Source organism: Blennius ocellaris, assembly GCF_963422515.1.
Source record: "Blennius ocellaris genome assembly, chromosome: 12".
NCBI lineage: Eukaryota > Metazoa > Chordata > Actinopteri > Blenniiformes > Blenniidae > Blennius > Blennius ocellaris.
This window is the reverse complement of record NC_137661.1, coordinates 3,227,434-3,240,104: the sequence shown is the minus strand read 5'-3', so window position 1 is coordinate 3,240,104 and position 12,671 is coordinate 3,227,434.

The following is a 12,671-nucleotide window of genomic DNA, read 5'->3' as shown; positions in this document are numbered from 1 at the left end:
TTAATGGCTGAAATAATGTCATCAAGTTCTTGGTCAGTCATTGAACTGTATGTTCCTCTTTACAGACAAGCCAAGTTCATGCATTCTCCTGTAAAGCGTCCTCCTTGAAACACTGAGGCATTTTGCAATGCAGGAAACTGGCAGATGTGTGTCCAGTAAATTCTTCAATTTTTCTTCCTCCATTATGATTTTGGGACGTCCAGGCCCTGGACCAACTTCTGCTTCTTGCTCCACAATAGGCATAGAACGGGCACTGAGTTCCCTCTGAACAGTTTCAAGGAGGTGAAGAAGTCCTTCCGTTATCTCTGATACTCCCCCCAACTGCTCAGAGAATGAGTCAAACAGGATGAACTCATGGCGAGCAAGGAACTCCAAATAATCAAGGTTAAGTGGTTGCTGGTTTAAGGCAGACGGGAATTTGTCAAGAAGTCTCTCCATTAACTGCTGTCTCATCAGGTCCTGCTTGGTAGAAAATGTTTAAATTAGCTAAAGAAAAAAGTGGCATTCATAATCGTAAATAGTATTACAACACGAACTACTGACATGTGGCTGTGTATTATTTTGGTCAGTATTTGGCGGTGAAGCCATGTTGTAATCCAGGATCGGTTTTTTTTTAGTTTTCCGTGTTTGTTTTCCCTCGCAGTTTGTTTTTCCCGCTTCTTCTTCTTCTTCGTTGGTTATGAGGCACTTCCAGAAACCGAAGTAACCAATCAGAATTCAACGCCCACCCCGAATTTCTGTGATTGGTGGACAACCGTGTCTGTCACATTTGGGCTTTGCACATTTTGAGCGAGCGCACAGCAGGACTTGAGCGACGTGGAGAGATTTGAGCGAGCGAGAGAGAGAGAGAGAGAGAGAGAGAGAGAGAGAGGAAGAATCTGAGCGCAGAAATGATTTTTGAGCGCAATCTCAAGTTTGTCTTTGCGCAATTTAAATATTTCCTCAAAATGCTGTTAGTGCGCTTGCACAATTAATTTTTTTGCCCTCAAATTTTCCCTTCGCTCGCTCAGAATCTTGGCACAAATATAACCCAGCAGACTCTCCCACAAACATTCTGTCGGCCCTTCAACACACACAGTAGCTGATCTTCTCCAATAGGAGGGTTGAAACATCTGCTGCCTCCACTGTTCCACAGAAGGTCCACGACTCTTCTTCCAAAATAATGATATACATCTCTTAGCATTCAACAGGCTTATATTTCTTTAAAAAAAATTCACTCTTTGTATACACACATTTCTCTGGGACTGCAGTCTTCCTACAATAGCACATACAATGAGCCAGTGTTCCCCAACAGCCGGTGCATTTTGGACATAGATCAGGAATGTTAGCATTATATCTATGAAGATCTACCGGTGTTACATAGACTCACATTAACCATTTAAACTGTATTAATCTGAGGCGTACATTAATACATGTGGTATGTGCAGAGCTACGTGCAGCCCTCCACTCCTCCACAGTTAATCCAATGACAAATCTTCATTCCAAGCTTGGAGTCTGCCATACGAATCTTCAGGATCTCATAATCATAAAATTGTATATATGTGATATCGTGCCTTTCTTTCGACGATCCTTTGTCATCATTTCCTCTAAGTCTGAGTGTGTCGGTTTTGTTAGTATATTGTTCTGGGTTTTATGTATGTAACTTCGCAATTGAAGACACCTAAATAAATGTTTTTTTTATCAATGTGAAATTGATCCTGTAACTCTTGAAAGCTCATTACTGTGTCACAGTTAGGTAGGTAAACATCTTGAATGCTTCCCAATCCTTTGACTCTCCATGTATGAAAAACTGCATCAGCTCTCCCAGGTGCAAACAAAGGATGGCCCCATATTGGACGAAATTGGGATAAACCATATCATGTGGTTCTTTTAAGTATTTTTTTACATCTCTACATATTCTGATCACATTTTTAAGTATTGGATTTTTCGTCTGTTTCAATAAGTTTGTAACTGTGTTGGAATACATGTACATAGGGAGTTCTAAATGTAACCCTTGACTTTCCATATCCACCCAATGTGGAGAGGGATTTGTATGATAGAACATTATAGACCTCCACTGTGTAGCCCAATAATACAGTTGGAGATTTGGGTATTTTAGACCTCCTCGTTCATATGGAAGATAAAGCAAAGACAGGCGGATCGTGACCTTTTATTATTCCATATAAATGTGATTAAAAAGCTTCTTAATTTGGAGAAAAAAGCCTGGAGGAGGCAGCAAGGCGATGTTTTGAAACAAATAGAGTAATTTTGGTAACAAATTCATTTTCAAAATATTGACTCTCCCTATCATAGGTATTGGTAGAGGCATCCATCTTTCAATTGAATTAGTTAAGTCTTTCTTTATGAGGTTATAATTTATTTCAACTATTTCTTTCAAATCTGGCAAAATTTGGATTCCCAGGTACTCAAACTGTGAAACTACATTAAATTGCAAGACCTCACGAGGTGGATGGGTTCTATCATTTGTATTTAATAACAGGATTGAAGACTTGGTTCTGTTAATTTTGTAACCAGATGTCTTACTAAATGACCTTATTTCCAGAATGATTGGTATTGACTTGCTTAAATTTGTCAAAAATAAAATTACATCGTCCGCGAACAGCGACATTTAATGACTTGTTGGTCCAACCGAGATCCCACTAAACTGAGGGTGAGAGCGCAAAGCAACAGCGAGTGGTTCAATAGCTAATGTGAACAGTAAGGGGGAAGTGCGCAACCTTGTCTACAACCTCTGCTAATCTTAATTGGATCTGAAATATTTTTATTTGTCATGATTTCAGCAGTCGGATTTTTGTATAATATCTTGATCCACTTTAAAAAGTTTGCTCCACAGCCATATTTTTCTAAAACCTTAAAAAGGTATAGCCATTCCACTATCAAAGGCCTTTTCAGCATCTATTGGTAGAAGAGCAGTGTCAGATACAATGAATTATATTTAACAATCTCCTTACATTGTGAAAGCCCTGCCTACCCATTATAAATCCATTTTGATCCCGGTCAACAATGTGAGGTACACTATTTTGTAGTCGCCTTGACAACACCTGAGTGATGATTTTTACATCAGAGTTCAATAGACTAATGGGTCTAAAAATCTCACATTTATTCATGGGTTTACGGTCACGGCTGGGAGCCGGTGCGTGGATGTCCAGAACCCAAAAGCAGACCTGAAGGCAGAATAGGTGCAATTGTCACAGTCTTTATTGCGCAGACAGGAAAAGGGGAGCTGGAAGGTGCGTTGCACCTGAACCAGGAGTGCTGCGCCGGTAGGACCACAGCAGCAGGGAGGTGCGCGGGGAACGCAGCCAGGAGAACGGCTGCAGGGAGGTGCGCGGCACTCTGTGGAGGAGTGCGGATGGCGCGCGGGGAACGCAGCCAGGAGAACGGCTGCAGGGAGGTGCGCGGAACTCTGTGGAGTAGTGTGGATTGCGCACGGGGAACGCAGCCAGGAGAACGGCAGCAGGGAGGTGCGCGGAACTCCGTGGAGGAGTGCGGATTGCGCACGGGGAACGCAGCCAGGAGAACGGCAGCAGGGAGGTGCGCGGAACTCCGTGGAGGAGTGCGGATTGCGCACGGGGAACGCAGCCAGGAGAACGGCTGCAGGGAGGTGCGCGGCACTCTGTGGAGGAGTGTGGATGGCGCGCGGGGAACGCAGCCAGGAGGACGGCTGCAGGGAGGTGCGCGGAACTCTGTGGAGGAGTGTGGATGGCGCGCGGGGAACGCTGCCAGGAGAACGGCTGCAGGGAGGTGCGCGGCACTCTGTGGAGGAATGCGGATGGCGCACGGGGAACGCAGCCAGGAGAACGGCTGCAGGGAGGTGCGCGGCACTCTGTGGAGGAGTGCGGATGGCGCGCGGGGAACGCTGCCGGAAGTCCTGCACAGACAAGAGACACACACAACGGACACCACACCCCAAGGAGAACACTGCACACCCGTGAAGGACTCACACCACACCCCGGGGAGAAACACATACACGCATCTCGGAACGGACCCGGGGACTCTCGGGCATCTTGAAACCGTCGGAACGGACCCGGGGACTCTTGGGCATCTTGAAACCGTCGGAACGGACCCGGGGACTCTCGGGCATCTCGGACTGACCCTCCCCGGGGAGGACAAACACAGACCCGCACTAGACAGCAGTCGACAACAGACAAACAGTAGACCAACAATCCTCTGGCGCCGGACCTCCTCACTGCAGGGCTCAAGAGCTCGGAGCAATCAGTTAGCTGATTGCCTGCAGGAGTGTCCGTGAGGATCCGGTGCCGGAGCGAGGTGTTTAGGTAAAAGAGCAATCATTGCTGTATTCATTTTGGAAGGGAGACAATTTAACTGATAAACTTCTGCAATCATTTCTAACAGAGGACCTATGAATTAATCTTTACATTTCTTCTATAACTCAGTCCGTCTGGCCCTGCTCTCTTTCCGGCCTTCATGTTGTCAATGGCTTGTCCTATTTCTTCTTTGGTCATTTCTAAGTTTAGATGATTTTCATTTTCCTTTGAGATCCTTGGCATATCCAATTTATTTAAAACGGTATCAATTTCTTCTGACAGTATAGCGTTTTGTGCTTTATAGAGCTCTTCATAATATTTTTTAAAGGCCATATTAATCTCCTGTGGATCTAACAGGGTTTGGTCATCAGATAGAATTGTTGTAATAGGTCATTTGGATTCCAATTGTTTTATTTGCCATGCTAAAAGTTTGCCAGCTTAATCTCCCTACTCATAAAATGATTGTTTAAGGCGTAGAACAGTGGTTCTCAACCTTTTTTCAGTGATGTACCCCCTGTGAACATTTTTTTAATTCAAGTACCCCCTAATCAGAGCAAAGCATTTTTGGTTGAAAAAAAGAGATAAAGAAGTAAAATACAGCACTATGTCATCGGTTTCTGATTCATTAAATTGTATAACAGTGCAAAATATTGCTCATTTGTTGTAGTCTTTCTTGAACTATTTGGAAAAAAGATATAAAAATAACTAAAAACTTGTTGAAAAATAAACAAGTGATTCAATTTTTAAATAAAGATTTCTACACATAGAAGTAATCATCAACTTAAAGTGCCCTCTTTGGGGATTGTAATAGAGATCCATCTGGATTCATGAACTTAATTCTAAACATTTCTTCACAAAAAAAGAAATCTTTAACGTCAATCTTTATGGAACATGTCCACATGAATTCATTTAGTCTCCTCTTAAAAAAATCAGGTGGCTTACCGACATGGCAAGCGTGTTTTGTCCGGAGATGCCGCTGAAGATGTGCGGGCTTCATGCCGCTGTTAGCTAACATTTCTCCACAGAAAAAACACAATGCCTTGGGGGGGTTACAACTCGAAGCCGTAAATCCCATTAACACATATTCTTCGGAATACTGTCTGAATTTTGCCGGCTCTTGTTTGGCCTTCTTTGGCACATGTTCCTCCGTGTTTTCAGCTGGATTACTGCTACGCTTTAACCAAGCCTCCATTGTTTTCTACATCGATAGTTGATTGACAGTTGGTGCCGTGTGGCACCGCCAGCTAGGGTCAAACCATCATGGCATGGGGGAAACTCTGGGTTTATGGTAATGAATGGAATAGCCTATTACTTGATATGATGTTCAGTTTATGAACTTACATTCATATTTTGTTGAAGTATTATTCAATAAATATATTAATAAAGGATTTTTGAATTGTTGCTATTTTTTGAATATTTTAAAAAAAAATCTCACGTACCCCTTGGCATACCTTCAATTGTTCTATCGTAACTTTTTTTGCACTTTTAGCTTTGATTTATTAGCCCATTTTGTTCCTTTAGCTTGGATCTATTTGAGATATTTTAGCTCTTATATCCGTTTTAGCTATCTTGGCAGTTTCCATAGTTTTAGCTCATTTAGCTTGGATATATTTCAGCATTTTTTTTCTTTTTAATCCAGGTTTGCTTTTTCTGTGTTAATCTATTTGTGTAATTTTTGAAATTTTTTGTTTTTATCCCATCCATTTAGCTCTTTTAACACTGTTAACTTTGATCTGTATTGGCAACTTTAGCCCTTTCAACAACGTTTGCCCCTTTAGCTTGTTAGCTATTCAAGTTACTTTAGTTACTTTAAATGTTTCTCTGTATATAAACAACGTAATAAAAGAACAACCACTCTTCAAACAAGGTGCTTTATTTCATCAAAGTCACACAATCAGCTTGCTTGCATGTTCCATTCATGTTAGCACATTAGCGCGCTAGCAGTTCATAGGAACAACCCGGAGTTACAAAAATATACATGACATTATACAAAAGTCTTAAATTAGACATCAGAAACAGGATTGGTAACTGTGGAAGAGCAATCATAAATACACTTTGGGGCGCCGAAGCTAATCCAGTTACGATATGCTAACCCACGTGGAGGGGTTGACAAGGAGAAGTCCCAACAAGAAGGTGATCAGTCGCAGCATGACACTGCTAGCATTGCTAGCTGTTGCAGTATTGGTTCCAGGTGTGGCGGTGGGGGGGCCAGTAACATTTTTCAGTGTGGTGGACATCGTTGTGGTGATCGTCGCTCCAGCAGTCGTCGCTCCAGCGGTTGTGGCTTCAGCAGTTGTCTCTCCTGTGGTCATCGGTATGACAGTTATTGGTATGGCGGTTGTCGATATGGTGCTCGTAAGCGTAGGAGTTGGGGTTGTAGGAGTTGGGGTTGTAGGAGTTGGTGTTGTAGGAGTTGGGGTTGTAGGAGTTGGGGTTGTAGGAGTTGTGGTTGTAGGAGTTGGGGTTGTAGGAGTTGGGGTTGTAGGAGTTGGGGTTGTAGGAGTTGGGGTTGTAGGAGTTGGGGTTGTAGGAGTTGGGGTTGTAGGAGTTGGGGCTGTAGGAGTTGGTGTTGTAGGAGTTGGGGTTGTAGGAGTTGGGGTTGTAGGAGTTGGTGTTGTAGGAGTTGTGGTTGTAGGAGCTGCGGTTGTAGGAGTTGGGGTCATTGGTGCAGCGGTTGTAGGAGTTGGGGTCATTGGTGCGGCGGTTGTAGGAGTTGGGGTCATTGGTGCGGCGGTTGTAGGAGTTGGGGTCGTTGGTGCGGCGGTTGTAGGTGTTGGTGTTGTAGGAGTTGGTGTTGTAGGAGCTGCGGTCGTCGGTGCGGCAGTTGTAGGAGTTGGGGTGGTTGGTGCGGCGGTTGTAGGAGTTGGGGTGGTTGGTGCGGCGGTTGTAGGAGTTGGGGTGGTTGGTGCGGCGGTTGTAGGAGTTGGGGTGGTTGGTGCGGCGGTTGTAGGAGTTGGGGTGGTTGGTGCGGCGGTTGTAGGAGTTGGGGTGGTTGGTGCGGCGGTTGTAGGAGTTGGGGTCATTGGTGCGGCGGTTGTAGGAGCTGGGGTTGTCGGTGCGGCGGTGGGGACCTGAGTTGTCATCACCATCGTGGGAACGGGAGTCGTGGGATCATTACACAACGAGCCATTACAGCAGCTCCGCGCTTGGGGGATGCCGAGCTGCAGCAGCGCGAGGTCTTCTCCCGCGCTGCATACATTCGGCGACGCACAACCGAGAACCTGCGGACCTGTGGATGAAAACAAGCCCAAGTTCAATGTCTGGACGTTACGTTTTCTTTTATGCTTCATGTTGTAGTATTAGCATGCGATAGATAAAGGAAACAGGAATCGCACCAGTTGCCTGAAAGCAGGAAGATGCACTTCCTGCACACTGAACGATACCGACGCATACATTGGGTGCCGGGCAGAACAAACACTCGTTTCCGTTAGTTGGCTGAGGAGTCAGAGCTGAAACACAAATACATGAAAACACAAGTACGTGAACAATTTTCAAACACTTTGACGAACAACAACAATTTATAAGAAGTTAGCCGACATAGTGCCACAAAGCTAACACAGATAGCATTGTGTACTCACCAGGTAACGTATCATTGTTACAGTTATCAGTGTCGCAGCATCTAGCGTTAGCGAGTCTGTTTGTGATACCCAAGTTAGCTTCGAATGTTAGTGGCCCGTTGCTAGGACACAGAGTGTCTGGAGCGCACCCTCTCACAAGCTGTGATGTTTCTGCTGCCGAGTCTGGAAGAGATTGGAATTGTTGGCATGTGACGGAGGAAGTGACGTCATTGAGAAAAAAGATTGTAAAACCTACCGATAACCGTTGCTGTGATGCATCGGCTAATGACAGGGTTGCACGTCATCGGTAGGCTAACCGCACATGGTCCATCTACGCATGTTTCACAATCAATCGCTCCAACTGAAACACAGAAAAAGTATGAACATTAGTTATGCTAACATAGATGCTCATGTAAGTTATAGTGTCAACATTAGCATGCTAATGTTTGGGCTAGTTAATGCTACGGTCTTAGCCATGGTGCTATTTATCAACACCGCTGGGTCTTTTTGTCTATTTTCAGCTTTTTTTTGTTAACATTCTCAAAAACATTAAGAAATATCACATCCCCAAACTGACCGTTTTTTTAAACTGCTTACTCAAAGTTTTCAAGTTTTCTGTGACATTTGAACACAAATTGAGACAAAAGTTCTTACAATTAACTGTACAATTAACAATTAACAAAGACCAAACAAGGAAAAAACAAACAAACAAAAAAAAACATATATATATACATACAGGAAAATATATATATATATACATACAGAAAAAAAAATATATAGACACACACACACACTTACAAATATACATATATATTTCAAAATGTTAACATTTTGCATCAGCTTAAAGTTTCTTTTTTTTTTTTATTTTTTTTTTTTTATTATTTTTAAATACTTTACAGTCATTCCAATTTGCTGTTATAGAGAAAATAGAAAAGCCCAACATATCCACATGAGCAAGCAGGTGTGTTTGCGACTGTGGAAAGGAAAAAGTCCCTCAACAAGGAGAAACCTTTGCAGAAACCAGACTCAGAGGTGGAGGAATTCTGAGGACCGGTTGGGGTGAAAGGATGGAGGAGAGGAGAGGAGAGGAGAGGAGAGACAGAGAAAGGCTTGGTGAAACAAAATAAATACAAAAAATACAAAATACAAAATACATACAATACCGTTGTTAGTGCTACATACTTCTTTTTTTTTTCTTTTTTTTTTTGATAATACATTAACCACAGTGATCTAAATATTTTCCAACTGCCATGAGATTAAGACCAGCCTGAGCAACAACGGAGCAAAAGACCTAAATAATGACAGCAATTATAACAAAAGCAAAAACAAAAAGGACATAGAACAAAAATAAATAAATAAAACAAACAAACAAACACAACAACAACAAAAGCAAACAACAACTTGGTTATGATAATTAACAGAACAATCTCGTCAATGAGGAGTGGAAGTGTGTGTGTGTGTGTGTGTGTGTGTGTGTGTGTGTGTGTGTGTGTGTGTGTGTGTGTGTGTGTGTGTGTGTGTGTGTGTGTGTGTGTGTGTGTGTGTGTGTGTGTGTGTGTGTGGTTTGTCCTCTGGATGTGAATGGAACTGTTGTGGGGGGGCCGCAGCACCACCCCGGAGCCCAAGGCCACCAGGGCCGGACGCCGCCACTCCGGCACCCAGCGACCCACCGGATCCAGGGAGGCCCCGACAAACCCCCCCGGAGAGCCACGCCCCAACCCGGAAGGCACCAGACGGAGCGCGCAGAGAGGACCCCCCCCAGGCCAGAGGGGCCCACAGGAGAAGGATAAAGGGCGCAGAGCCCCGGGCCCCGACCGAGCCGCCAAGCCGGGACCGGCCAGCGCAGCGCCCCCAGGCCACGCGGGCAGGGAGCCCCCCCGGCCCCGACAGCAGAGCCCGCCGCACCCCCGGGGGCCATCCCCCCACCACCCCCTCAACCCCCGGCGGGACAGAGAAGGCCCCAGCCGCCGAGCCCCAGACCAGCCCCCCCCCCAGACCAGGAAGAGCGAAGGCCCAGCCAGGAGCTTAAAGTTTCTAAGAATTTTTACTGTTTTACTGTTTCACTTTTAATATTTGCATTTTCATCAACAACCATCGTTCATCAGAAATTCAATCTTTTTCTCGGAATTTTAACATTTATACATAAAATTAACATTTTCATGAAAATGTAATTAGTATTGATGATAAGATTCAGATTCAGTTTATTTGCCATTTGTAGTATGGAAACCACATTGGAAAAAAATGTGCAAGGAGCTCAAAGTGCACTGTCAAAAATTTAAAGATTTCACAATGAAAAAAAAAATCACTCAAGCAATGTCACATAAAATTCTATAGGGTAAAAATGTAAAAATTGTGTGCAATAAAAAGTTCATACAAAAATACTATAAAATACTGTACAATTAAAATGTAATAATTTTAAATGTTGGTTTTGTACCTGTCCTGAAGCTCCAGAGAAAGAGAAGAAGAAGTCCGGTCATCATGGTAACCCTGACCTGTTATCGTGATGTGAGCAGGTCTGGAACCTGAGTGACTTTTTAAACTCTGCCACCAGAGTCACATGAGGTCAGTGACGTGAAAACACTTGAAAAGATTTGAAACAAGTGGGGAGTCAATGTACTTTCACGTCTTTGTTCCTTTTTTCTACTTAATTTCATTAATTATTAACCAACATTCCTGAAGTGCGAGCCCGCACACACACACACACACACACACACACACACACACACACACACACACACACACAGTTCCTCCCAGAACAAAAAAAATCTTTAGAAATAAAGAATTCCAACTGGAGGACGATAATTACTTTTTTTTTTTATTATCATATTTTCAGCTTTTTTGTTTTAATTTATATTTTCTCAAGTGTTTTAATTTTTTTAGGATTGAATTTGGTTCAATTATTTAATTGCGTTTGTTTTTTACAAGGTGTTTTTTTTTTATTTAATAGTTAGAAAGTTTAATAGTTTGAAATTTTGTGTTAGGATTTTTTTATTAAAAGTTTTTTTTATGCTTTTGTCACTTTGTTTTAATGTTTTTAATTTGTGTATACTTTTATTAGGATATTTTCTTCAGTTCTTTCATTTAAATGGTTGTATAAGTTTATTACGAGGTATTTTAATTTAATATTTATAACGTTTATTTTTGATTTGTGTTGGTATTTTGGTTTTTGATCATTTTAGACCTAAAAACCAAGAAGACTTGAAATGGATACATAAGCACCAAGTAAGTAAGTAAGTCAAATGTATTTATAAAGTGCTTTTCACAGATAAAATCACAAAGTGCTGTACAGGAGAAAAGGTAAAAACAACCATATAAAATGTATATACATGTGTAAAATTAAAGTGACACTAGTGAAAAAATACCCATCAACCAAAAGCTCCTAAATAAACTTGTTTTCAAGTCCTTTTTAAAAGAGATAACAGAGTCTGCCAATAGAGCTAACAGCACTAAAATGTATAAATATCTAATGGAGCTAGAATTCCTAACATAGCAAAAAGTGATCAACGCTAAAGTACTTGAACTTGATGTAAACAAGCTAACACCCACTTGGTCAAACTCGTCCGTCAGCTAGCCCATTAGCTGGTTCGCCGCGCCCATTCTTGCTCTATTATCTCATAATTGGAACGCGCCTTGCTGACGTTAGCGTTAGCCACCTAGCTCACTCCCATTACCTGTAATTGTAGGTAAGACACAAAAAGCTAGTATTTCGTCACTATGTTGCTTTTATAAAATGACAAATTGTTCACAATTATCCACGTTTCCTCATTACGGACAAATTTGCTTTTACTTGTGGTTTTTTAATTAAACTCCAGCGACGGTAGTAGGGGAGCTGCACAAATAAGAAACAGTAGCCAGACATTCCAAAGCATTTTCATGGCATGAGACGAGGCTCAGTCTGCTAAAGGCCATCGGAAACAGAGTTCGAGGACACTCAGCAACAATGTTAAGGTGACACTTCAAAACAACTCACAACAGAATCAGAACCACTAGCGCTAGTGGCTAGTGCTAGCTACAACCGTGGGTTGTTTATAGATTTTTGTAGCGGCGCTTCTTCTTACAGCTCTTCTTCAGGCGACAACAGTTGTTATGGTAAAGGTCGTTACAGACACATTCTTTCTTACATTTGCTATTTGTGCATTCAGGCCAGACATGGGCAAACTACGGCCCGCGGGCCATATACGGCCCGTTAGGCTTTTTAATGCGGCCCGCCGAACTCCAAATTATAGTAAAAACCAATTGGGGTCAAAAATGACCCCAATTCAAATCAATGCCTTTTTGCAATACTGGCTTGTTATTCTTCAAAGTCGTTCAAACGAAGAGCTGAGGATTTGTCCTGGACCATCAGCACCTCCAGCCTCATCAACAAGGCACACCAGAGTGGATCCTCAGGAAGAACCACTTGCCCCCACCTTATGACGTAAGAAAGAAAACATTGGAAAGGACAATGTATGAAATGCACAGAATACTATAAATCATATGAAAAACTAGCTAATATAACATTAGCCTACCTTTGAGTTAGCTCGATCTGGTACAAAGTGTGTGTGTGTGTGTGTGTGTGTGTGTGTGTGTTTGCTAACAATACTGTTGGCTACTGTTAGATAGATAGATAGCTAGCTAGATAGCTTTATTTGTCATGGTACCGGGGAGTACAACGAACATTGGGGGGCAGAGCCACAGTGCACCACAGGACACACAGACAAGACAAGACAGGTAAGAAAAGACAGTGCAATACAGTGCAAGAATATGAAATTAGATAAAAATATAAAAATAAATATAAAAATATAATATAAAAATCTAGGTAGTTGGTTGTAGTTTGGGGGGGGGGGGTCTTGGCAGTCTATCTGTA